The sequence below is a fragment of the Pseudophryne corroboree genome, chromosome 9 (assembly GCF_028390025.1).
Source record: "Pseudophryne corroboree isolate aPseCor3 chromosome 9, aPseCor3.hap2, whole genome shotgun sequence".
NCBI classification, from domain to species: Eukaryota; Metazoa; Chordata; class Amphibia; order Anura; family Myobatrachidae; genus Pseudophryne; species Pseudophryne corroboree.
In genome coordinates this window covers 248,536,389-248,548,554 of record NC_086452.1, presented here as the reverse complement: position 1 = coordinate 248,548,554, position 12,166 = coordinate 248,536,389, and the positions used below count along the sequence as shown (strand labels likewise).

The 12,166-nt window shown below is 47.3% G+C and overlaps 1 long non-coding RNA gene across 1 annotated transcript; it reads left to right on the top strand.

Annotated features, from left to right (window-relative positions):
* The first annotated feature begins 2,622 nt into the window (after window positions 1-2,622).
* LOC134956946 (uncharacterized) lies at window positions 2,623-10,591 on the top strand. Its single transcript, XR_010186325.1, has 3 exons — window positions 2,623-3,110; window positions 9,428-9,527; window positions 10,480-10,591. It is a non-coding gene; the product is annotated as an uncharacterized LOC134956946 (long non-coding RNA).
* The last annotated feature ends 1,575 nt before the right edge of the window (window positions 10,592-12,166 follow it).

Genomic DNA, 12,166 nt, shown 5'->3' with positions numbered 1-12,166 from the left:
ATCTCTGCCAGACCTTGGCAGAGTTGAGCTACACCTTGCTCCACACTGTTTCTGTGCTCAGTGAGCCGGACAGGTATCTCGCTTACCTCCCGGATCATCCTGTCCTGAAAAGCATTCAGTCTCTCACCATACCTGGCAATTTGAGACAGGATGTCCGGGATAGCAGAGGGTTGGGTGGGGGGGCAGTAGGAATCTGGACGGATGGAATGTGTGGTCCCACAGTGGCAGAGACACTAGGTCCCCCCACCTCAGCCTCAGCCACATAACCCTCCTCTGACTCTACCTGCTCACCCACCTGTGCTGTGTTATGTTCAAAGCACATAGAAGAATGAGTGGAAAAAGAGTAGAAAAAAAAACATGAGACTTTTGGCACCACTAAATTAGTTGTTTAGGAATATGTGTGTAAACTTACCTGGCAAGTCATGTGCATTCAGTATTTCAGGCAGGTCCGTGTCCATATGGGACACCCCAACCCCCTCCTCGTAGCTCACACAGTCCATCGCCATCTCCTCAAGATCTGTGTACTCCACAGTGGCAGCTGGACCTCCCCCTGTTGCCCTCGAGGCATTCCACTCCGCAGACCTCTTGCCCTTCAGGCGGGATTTGAAGTCGGCCCAACTACATATGTGATTAAAAATAGGGGCAAGGGACATAAAAGTTATGAATACCTGCTTTAATTGATAGTACACATGTTATGTATTTGGTTGCTATAGGCAACATCACATCTAGCTAAGTTTTTAATAATACTTGGCTCAGAAAATGGTGTGTCAATATACACTTACTGTCTTCGAACTTCCTGTGAGGTGCGGACTATTGAGCCGACTTCATTAACAGAAACAGTGATGTCCCTCCAGATTCGATCTTTGGATGCAGCACCCATGTTTTTGGGGCCTCGATGAATTTTTTCCATGGCCTGTGTGACCAAAACATGTAACTCCCTCTTAGTGAAGGCGGGCTGTCTTTTTTTTTTTTTTTAGATGTAGCCTTTGAGCTATCGTCCTGTCCCTCCTCACCATCTTCCTCTTCAGTAGCTGCTTGTGTACTTTGTGTTTGAGATGGTAGGCCAGAATCTCCCTCAGTTTCCCCACTATCTATGTCTGGCAGGGGATTCACTCCTAACTCCTGGGTATCAGAAGATGGAGTTTGTACAGTACTGGGTCCTGCAATCTCAACATTCGCACTTGCAGCTTCCAGCATCTGCCTCCGCAGCGCTAGGCGCCTATGTGTCAAAGCGGACATCTGCTGCTGCACCTGGTCCATCTCTGCTGCCATCTGCTCACGAGTAGCCATGTTGCTGGTGGCATGTGTTTTTGCACAGGTGTCTAGCGATTTATAGCTGCGTGTGGTTTCCAGTGCGGTAATTCGCACAGGTGTCAATTATGCTAATACTTCCAGTAATTGTTGTTCAGCCTATTTAAAAGCCTTGATTGCAGCCTGTGTGAGTGGGTGTATGATGCTAAATGCTGTTTGAAGACACAAGCAAGGTGGACGTGTTGCCTCTCACATTTCAGAGTGAGTTTTTATTGCAGTATATAGCATAAAAATGCGTTTGTTTGCTAGCAAATTTGTTACTGTTGTGTAGCGGAGGGCGTATTTAAAGCATTTTTCATTTATATTTTTCTTAAAAATTAGGATATTAGCAAAACCAAGTATGTATGGGTGTGCAATGGTCCTTTGTAGTGGTTTAAAATGGGTATTTGTAGTTTGGTGGTTAATGTATTTTGCTATAAATTTATTAACATGTACTATCTAATAGTTTTGTTACCTGTAATTTACAGTATGCCCGTTCTAGTGTTAAGAGTGGTTATTTTATTTCTTATTGCCCATTTCTCTCTCTTGTAGGTGTCTCTCTTCTTTGTTTTTGCCTTCCCATTTTGAGTGCCAAAGTAGGCCAGATTTCATTTGAATTTTCTCAAAAAGGGATCCTTTATTTTCTGAGCAGGTAAGTTGCCAGTCCCTGGGTGTCATGGTGTGTGTTTGTTGCGAGTGTGTATTTTATTTCTTATTGCCCATTTCTCTCTCTTGTAGGTGTCTCTCTTCTTTGTTTTTGCCTTCCCATTTTGAGTGCCAAAGTAGGCCAGATTTCATTTGAATTTTCTCAAAAAGGGATCCTTTATTTTCTGAGCAGGTAAGTTGCCTGTCCCTGAGTGTCATGGTGTGTGTTTGTTGCGAGTGTGTATCTTATTTCTTATTGCCCATTTCTCTCTCTTGTAGGTGTCTCTCTTCTTTTTTTTTTTTCCAATAAATGTTTATTGATTAAAGGTAAGAACATATTATAGCGAGTAATAGAAGACAGCGTTTACAATTCAATTATCAGTAAGTCCATTTGATACAAGCAATGACTGTTTACGAACTTAACACGGCCTGCTGTTGGGGAGCACCCTAACTAGAGCCTTATCTGAAATTCAAGGTCGCTTCCGGCCATTCTAGGTGCTAGCTGTCTCAATAAAACATTTCCAAATTTTAAAACATTTCAAGAAAACAAAACAGAAGAGTATAGGGTGGAAAGGAAGAAGAGAAAAAAGAAAAGGGGAGGGGTTAGAGAATCGGAGAAGAGGGGGGAAAAAGGGGGGGGGGTCACAGTGAATCTTCCGTGTCTAGTCCGGTCGGGGGTCTGAGGTGTATGTTTCTAGCTTCAGTCGTTCCCAAGAGGACAGCGGGGGAGCCCAGGTAGGGGATCAAGGTAAATGGTCTAGGTCATTACAGCAATGTCGAGTAAGCTTGTGAGGCCTTAAATTCGAGCCAAGGGGACCAAGTTGTCGTAAACCTTTGGTTCGTCTCCGGTGTCACCCGCAATTCCTCCATAGTCATATACCAATCTACTCTGGCGACCCACTCCCTCACGGTAGGAGGATTAGTCGATCGCCAGTGAACCGGAATGACCGCTTTGGCTGCGCTATTGAGAAACTTTAATAGAGATTTTTTATATGTTGACAGGGGCCATGAAGTACAGTTGAGAAGCCAGAAAGTAGGCTCCGAAGGAACCCCTGGATCCACTAACAATTTTGAAATTTCTATAACCTTGTCCCAGAAGAGACGAAGTTCGGGGCAGCTCCACCAGATATGCATCGGGGAGCCCGGATGGTTGTTACATCTCCAACATGCATCTGGTACGTTGGGAAACATTTTAGCTAATGTTTGGGGACACCTATACCAACGAGATAGGACTTTAAAATGCGTCTCGAGGACCGAGTAACTAGAGGAGCTGGCAAAGGTGGCCTGAAAACTCCTCTCCCAGTCCTCCTCCGACAAGTCTATCTGCACATCACGGCCCCAGTCTCTAGCATATTTGGGTAGATCTGTGAATTTATTCTCAATCAGTATTCTATAGCACCTTGAGAGGAAGTGTGATGGGCGAGAAGGCTCCAGGCAGAGGCTCTCAAAAGCTGTTAATGGTCTACTCAGACTCGAGCGTATAGCGCTCCCCATGGCAAAATGTTTTAATTGGAGATATTTCCAGATCTCTGAAGGCGAAAGGCTCCACTTGGATTGCATTAAGGGGAAAGGGACCATCTCTCCACGCTCCACCAGCCAACCAACACGTGTCACCCCCGCCCTTTTCCATGAGTCGAATCCCCGGCCTGAGGCAGCCGGTGGGAAATCTGGGTTATTGAACAGTGGGGTCAAAGGGGAGTATTTAGAAGATATATGTGGTAGTACCCTAAGTCTGCCCCATCGTGTAAGTGTAGGGCCAATAGTAGGATGGTCTATATGTGGCAGCCTTGAGCGCCAGGGGTAGTATGCAATGGGGGCAGGCATCACTGTTCCCTTGATATGAACCCACTGTTTTATGTCATGTGGGCGCGACCATTCCATAATTCGGTGGAGGATAATGGCCTCATAGTACAGAGTAAAGTGCGGCAACTGAAGGCCCCCCTTATGTTTAGAACGAAAAAGGATGTCGTGCTGGAAACGAGGCCGTTTATCTCCCCAGACGAAGTCCCTCACCAAATTATGTAAATCTCTAAACCATGCTTTGGGAATGGATATCGGGAGCGTCTGGAGGAGATAAAGGACTCTCGGCAGAACATTCATTTTGATGACACTAAGCCTCCCCAACCAGGACAGCCTTCTGTTACCCCAGTCCCGGAACTCAGAGCGGAGTGAGGTCAGTAGTTTTTTGAAGTTTTCGTCAAAAAGGCGTGATAGGTCTTTATGGAGTGTGATCCCCAAGTATTTGAAGCTAGAGGGATGCCAGTGGAAGGGGAAGGATTGTTTAAGGTTATCAAGAGCTCGGGAGGGCTTTGACACGTTCACTGCCACTGACTTAGAGAGGTTAATCTTGAAGTTTGACATGGATCCAAATCTATCAAGCTCGTTCATCAGGTTGGGGACAGACACCACCGGGTTCGACAAGATAGCTAACAAGTCATCTGCGAACAGTGCGAGTTTGAATTCTCTACCCCCAGCCGTGAGTCCCGAGATGTTCGGATTTAATCTAATGGCTCCCGCCAAGGCCTCCATACAGAGGACAAAAATTAGTGGCGAGAGGGGACATCCTTGTCTAGTGCCATTCCTTATCGGAACCGGGCGGGACAGGTCTCCATTAATTCTAATCCTTGCAGAGGGGGAGTTATAAAGTGCTAAAATGCGCCTCAAACTGACCGGTCCCAGCCCCAGGTGGCGTAGGACCCCCTCCATGAACGTCCAATCTACTCTGTCGAAAGCCTTCTCGGCATCGGTAGAAAGCACCACCATCGGTTCATGTTTGCTCGAGGCCAAGTGCATCAAATCAATGATCTTGGTGGTGTTATCGCGCGCCTCCCTTCCGGGTATGAAACCCACCTGATCCGAATGCACAATGTTGGGGAGTAGCAGCTTCAATCTGTTTGCTATAAGTTTAGCAAACAGCTTGACGTCTGTGTTGAGGAGGGATATGGGTCGGTAACTAGCACATTGAGCCGGGTCTTTCCCCTCCTTTGGTATAACTGTAATGAATGCCTCTAATGATTGAGGGGAGAAACCTCGGTCGTCAGAGATCTCATTGAATGCCAGTAGCATTTTGGGCAGGAGAGCGCTCTTAAAGAGCTTGTAATAAGAAACCGTATAGCCATCTGGGCCTGGGCTCTTCCCGGAAGGAGCTTCCTTAAGGGCTTGTTCCAGTTCCGGGAGGGAAAAGGGGGAGTCTAGCCAAGCACTCTCATCTGCTGATATTCTAGGGAGTCCCACGTCACCAAGGTATCCTTCCACCAGGTCTCGAGTTGTCGACAAGGATGTCGGGGTTCCTGGTGTCCGGAGATTATATAGTTTGGTGTAGTAAGCGTGGAAGGTTTCAGCGATGTCTTTCGTAAGGGTGCGGCGGGTCCCCGCCGCATCCTGTACCGACTGTATAAATAGCGTGGCCCTCTGCGCGCGGAGCGCCCTAGCCAGTAGCTTCCCTGGCCTGTTGCCCCATTGATAAAAGCGGTTTCTACAGAGCCTGTAGTCTCTCTTAATGTCTGCAAACAACAATTTGTTGAGAGCAGATCTCGTCTCGGTCAGGGCGGTCAGCACCGATGGGGAGGGGTTCGTTTTGTGTGATGTTTCTAAGTCCTTAAGCCGCTGGAGTAAAGTAGTCTTTTCCCCGAGTCTCTCTTTTTTCAGCATGGAGCCTAGCTGTATGAGCTTCCCCCTTAGAACACACTTGTGGGCCTCCCACACCGTGACCCGGGAGACATCTGGCGTCTCATTATCTAGAAAATAATTCTCCAAAGTCTCAAGCAGCTGGGGTTGGAACCTCGTATCCATTAGAAGTTGTTCATTCAACCGCCAGGTACATTGCTTGGAGTGTGGATGGGATGTCCCCAGGGTCAGGCTGACAGGAGCGTGGTCCGACCAAGTGATTAGTCCAATAGCTGTTTCCCTAACTAAATGTAGGAATCTGTGAGGTAGGAGGAAGTAGTCTAATCTAGAGTAAATGTCGTGGGGTCTGGAATAGAACGTATAGTCCCTGTCCCCGGGGTGTTGGAGCCGCCAGGTGTCAATCAGCTGGTGGTCGTGGAGAGACCGCCGCACCCTACGGTGCGATGCTAGGGAGGGCCTTGCCGGCGTCCCAGAGATGTCCACCTCTGGTTGGAGGGTCCAATTAAGATCGCCTCCAATAACTGGGATACCCGCTACCAAGGGGGCAACGCGATTGAGAGCCCTCGCCAAGAAACTGGGTTGTGATTGATTGGGAGCGTATAGGTTAATAAATGTATACAGCTGATCGAACAGTGTACATTTCACTAGGAGTATCCTGCCCTCCCCCAAGGATTCGGACGTTATATCTCGGAAAGGCAAACGTTTAGATAGCAGAATAGCTACTCCCAGAGATTTACCTTTGCTGTTGTTATTGTAGAAGGAATGTGGGTAGTTACGGTCCTTGAGACCCGGGGCCACTCCCACCTTGAAGTGGGTTTCCTGTAAAAAAGCCACATCAGCTCTGAATGCAAAAAGGTCCCTAAGCAACCTCGAGCGTTTCTCCGGGACATTGAGGCCCTTCACATTAAGGGAAACCAATTTTATATTTGTCAGTTTAGGGTCTACCGCCATCGTCTAGAAACATAGAGGGAATGCTTAGTTCGACCAGGAAGACACGGCAACTCGCACAGCAGAAAGACACACAGTAGGGGGAGGGGGGGGGGGAGAGGGGAAAAAAGAAACAAAAACAAAGAAAACATAAAGAAGGTAGGTCGATAGACCTAACATACGCAAATATCAGCTGAAAAAATAAACTAAATAAATGACAATTCTACCGCCTCCTGGGAGCTCGGACGCGCTAATCGCGTCGGAGACCAAGAATACTCGGGCGGTGCAGGGGTGAACTGGGGGGTCAGTGCCAGTCCCGACCCCAACAGGGGATATAACATCACAGTCAGTAATATATCTGAACAGTTTGATCACACAACTAAGAAGAACAACCACTGAAAAGAAATGGAATTTAACCAGGAACAGGTATTTCCAACCCGTACAGGATTGGTGAACATTCGTCGAGTCGAGTACGATCTCGATGCCCCGACCACCTCCCGTCAGGGAGAGTGTGCCGCACGGCAAGGAGATCCCCCGAGTCGGCAATCATTCTTGTAAGCTAAGGAAGGACCGCCCGAAATTTCTAAAGTGAGTGTTCCGAACCAGGCTGCGACTCTCATCTCTTCGTCGACTGCGTGGAGGAGCGCTGCTCCCTAGGGGGTCTCGGATTGCGGTGTACAAGGTGCCAGTCGTTGTCGGGGTGGGAGAGTTCAGGTGGGGCGCCGTCGGTCAGGGGCCCCTGCCATTCTGGAAGAGAGACCTGTGGTATTCCCAACGCTTGGCAGAAAAGGGGCAGGTCGTAGGGGTCTTTAAAGGTATATAGAGTCCCGTTGTGCGAGGTCTGAAGGCCAAAAGGGAAGCTCCATCTATATTTAATGCCCAGCTTCCGAAGTTCTGTAGTGAGCGGGTGTAAGGCTCTGCGCTTCTGAAGGGTCGACCACGACAGGTCCTGGAAGATCTGGAGTTTATGAGAGGCAGTCTCTATCACATCCATGCGGCGGGTTTTGCGGAGGATCTCCTCTTTTTCCGTGTAGTAATGGAGCCGACAGATAATGTCGCGGGGGCGATCAGACGGTGCGCCCCTGGGTCTCAAAGCTCGGTGGGTCCTGTCGAACTCGATTATGGAAGCGGGATCCCGGCCCAGAATTTCATTGAAGACCGTCGTGAGGAAGTCAGTGAGGCAGGCAGGTGCAATATCCTCCGATACCCCTTTGACCCTCAGGTTATTTCTCCTTCCGCGGTTATACAAATCTTCTACACGGTCTTGGAGCTGTTGAAGGCAGGACGCCTGTTTGATAACGGTGGCCCGGAGGGCGTTATGTGCAGCTGCTGTGTCTGAGGAGAAGCCTTCCAACGTAGACAGGCGGGAGCCGATGTGTGTTATTTCTGCCTGAACTGCAGCAATCTCTGAGCGGACCGTCTCCCGGACTCTCCCCTCCAAGTGCTCAAAGTCCTGTTTAGTTGGGAGTGCCTGAAGCAGGTTCAGAATCTGGGCGAGACTTCCCGGGTCTGTCGTGGCGTGTGGGGCTGCCGCCTGTGATCCCACTTGGGAAGCCGAGTCTGAGACAGGCGAGAGACGTGGGGTCGAGGGTAGGGAGGCATCCACCGTAGGGGCGGAGCCCTGGGGGAGAAAAAATTGCCTCATGTCACTCGAGGTCGGAGTATCCATTGCACGCGTCGGGGTGATTGTATGTGACTTCCTTCCTCTCCCTTGCGATCCTTTCTTTCCTCTCACCATGGGGCACCTTGGGTACGTCAGTAGAACATCATAAGTAACGTTGTGTGATTAGAGCATCATCCCGTCAGGGTCAGCACCAGCACGCCACCCCAGAATCTAGGTGGTTAGCCGGCCATCAGTATAGGAGTAAACTTGCAGAAAAGAAACAGACCGGCCGCAGGGCCATGGGTTGAGAGATAATTCTGGGTCTTCTATGGCAAAGTGATGGCAGCTGGGTGACACAGTGGGGACCGGGCGCAGAAATGGCAGGGATGACTGCAGGTATGTCCTCCACTTTTCATGTGGCTCATCACATGGACCTGAGGAGGCAGGGAGCATGCATGTGGGCTGTGAGCAATGAGCTGAATAGAGCAGGGGTGACAGGGGCCTGAAAATCCCTGTGTGCTGTCTCTGCTATAGATTACAGTGGTGGTGCCAGTCCCAAGATGGCCGCCGGCTGGTCTCTAAAGCTGCACCAGCTCACTGCCTCTTCATCTAGCACCTAATTTCAGGGGTCAGGTCAGCAGGGGTACTGGGAGCTTGTGTCCTGTGTTATCCACCTCACAGGAGAGCTCTAGCTGCAGCCACTAAGGCCGGGCGTTCAGCGGCGCCAACCGCAAGATGGCCGCCGCCGCCCGCCGCGGCCCTTACCTCGGGCGTCCTCAGTCCCTTGCTGGAGTCTCCGGGTGCCTGATAGCGCGTCTAGCGGTGGGGTGTGCCGTCAATGCGGGGGAGAAGATCCTCAGAGCAGGGCTTATCTTCCCGGGTCCGGCAGGCTGGTTCCTCCGGCGGCTCGCACCCGAAATCTAGGTCCCGGCTTCAGCACTGGAGGTAGGCCGCAATCCGCAGGGGGCAACACGGTGCCCCCCCGACTCCGCAGCACTCACCCCCCAGTACCAGGTTGGTCAGTAGGCCCAGGTAGGCACAATACAGCCAGTTGGCATTTGAAAGCGTGGGCCCAGGCACTTTAATGGGGAAACCAAAGCTGGAGCTCCACGGAATCACAGCTTTCCCTGATGCCGGCCAAGCCACGCCCCGTCTCTCTTCTTTGTTTTTGCTTTCCCATTTTGAGTGCCAAAGTAGGCCAGATTTCATTTGAATTTTCTCAAAAAGGGATCCTTTATTTTCTGAGCAGGTAAGTTGCCTGTCCCTGAGTGTCATGGTGTGTGTTTGTTGCGAGTGTGTATCTTATTTCTTATTGCCCATTTCTCTCTCTTGTAGGTGTCTCTCTTCTTTGTTTTTGCCTTCACATTTTGAGTGCCAAAGTAGGCCAGATTTCATTTGAATTTTCTCAAAAAGGGATCCTTTATTTTCGGATCAGGTAATTTTTTATTTTTTTAATGTTAGCATTTTTTTTTTTTAAACATACTTAGTACTTTTTTAATATATTGTTGCAGTAATTATATGGGTATGTTTTAAATATCAAAAAGTTTGTTATTTGTGATGGTAACCTATGTTGTAGGTACTTAGCTAACTGTGGCTTTTTTTTCTTCCATTTATGTGATTTTGTCCCGTATTTTAATCTTACTGCTCCTGCAGTAAGTGAACACCCATACACTTTGAATTATATTTTGGTTTACAATGTGTGTTGTTAATTGTTTGTGTTATTTAATGATTCTTACCTTCATTTTAAGTTGATGATGTCCATTCATGTGGCAGCTGAAGCCCTCCCACCACAACCCACGGAACCACTCCCACCCCAACCGCCGCAAGCCCTCCAACCCCAACCAGCTCCTCATCCTCCAAGGCAACGGAGGCGTGCTGGGCCACCAATTTTCCGTACCCGTGTCCTCCTTTTAGGGATGCCTGATGATGTAGTGTTGCGCAGATACAGACTGCCACCTCATCTAATCCTAGACACTCTCTACATAATAGAAAGTGATCTAGAATAATCCATTAGGTATCCTACAGCAATACCAGCATTGACACAATTCCTTGCTGTTTTACATTTTTTGGCCACTGGTTTATACCAGCATGTCGTAGGAGATCTGGTTGACATGTCACAGGGCCAGTTCAGTAAGGTCCTGCGGCGTGTCAGCCAAGCTTTCATAAACCGAGTGAAGCAATTTATTGCAATGCCTTTGGATGTTGGTGCCCTGGCTGTGGTGAAGCGGCAATTTCAGGAAGGTGGTAGTCGCTTCCCACACGTTATTGGGGTTGTGGATGGGACACATGTAGCTATTGTTGCGCCAAGACATAATGAAGAAATTTATAGAAACAGGAAACTGTTTCATTCTCTGAATGTAATGGTTGTTTGTGGCCCATCCCTCCAGATCCTGTCCCTGAATGCTAAGTTCCCTGGGAACTACCATGATGCCCATGTCATTAGACAATCAGGGATATGGCAAAGATTAAGAAGATGGAAGGCCAAGACATGTGGCTATTGGGTGAGTTTGGTATTTTTCATGATTTCAACAGTCATATTTTTGGTATTACATTATTTATTTATTTATTTTTTCCATTTTCTATTTTCATCTTATCAAACAGGAGACCGTGGATATCCTTGCACCCCCTGGCTCATGACTCCTTACAGTAAACCCAGGCCAGGACCACAGACGGCATTTAACGCCGCGCTTACTGGCTCTAGACAGCTGGTGGAGCGCACGATTGGTGTTCTTAAAGGGCGTTTTCGTGTGCTCCACCGCACTGGTGGCGACATCATGTATTCGCTGGATATGGTAAGTAAAATTGTGGTCCTGTGCGCTATCCTACATAACATCGCTGTAAGGAGTCGCGTAGAGCTTCCCCAAATGGAGGAATTGCCGGATGAGGAGCCAGGGGTTGGCCGGACATTCAGTGGGGGGAGTGTGTCCCGCTGGGGGAATGCAGTAAGGGCTCGAATTGTCCGGGATTATTTCAGGTATTGTTTTTTTTTTATACTTATTTTTGTCACCAAAAACTGTCTGTATCTGTTTATTAATTTTGGACTGATGTCATTTAGGTAGCTTGGTAAAGTTCAGAGTGTGTTTTTTTTTTGTGAGTCTTTATTATTGTTTCAGTACATAGTTAATCTGTACTGTTCTCTTTATCATGTTTTTTTGTGTAATATTGTTGTTTACATTTTTTTTGCTAATTTTAAAATAATTCTCTTTGGGTTAATTGTGTTATTAACCTTTTTTTATTTTTTGTTTTTATGTTTGGCTTGTGCATCTGTTTACATTTAAAATGACACAACATCGGATCCTAAATGTCGAAAACTTTGTGACTTTGTGTAGCTGATTGTTCCAGCAAAATGTGGTGAGTACACAGATTGTAACATTTTTTTTATTATTATAATTTTTGTTGTGGCTTTTTGTGTTCTCTCTCTCTCTCTCACTCTCTCTCTGTCTCTATATATATATCTATATATATACATATAGATATGTTTTTTTTAAACTGAAATATATATATATATAATGTATAAAAATATATATATATAAAAAAAATAATATATATATATATATATATATATAGATTTATTATTCTATATATATCTATATATATATATATATATATATATATAAACAGAGAACCCAGCACTCACCAAAGTAAACTCACTTATCCTCAACAATTCAATAAATAAATGATGGGGGTTTAGTTGGTGGATTGGCCAATGCACGGAAGCCTGCATACCGATTTTCAAGGTACCCCACCTTCATGCAGGTCCTACACTATCACAGAGTCTTAAAACCTGACTACTTCACTGCTGCATCATCTGCCTGCTAGATGTAATGTGTACCTGCCATAGACTTTATGGCTTTTACAGGCACACTAGTCACCTATTGCACTGGCTCAAAGATGATTGCTAAAGAACAGCTGAGACAGGTTCAGGATAATAAAGTCCACACAGGGGTGCATGAGAAAGCTAGTGGCCACGGTTAATAAGAGCTAACCATAGATTAACCCCTTCATATACACACAAAGGAAAAACCACAGCACTCACCACACCAGAATCGGGGCACAGCTATGCACTTACCACTC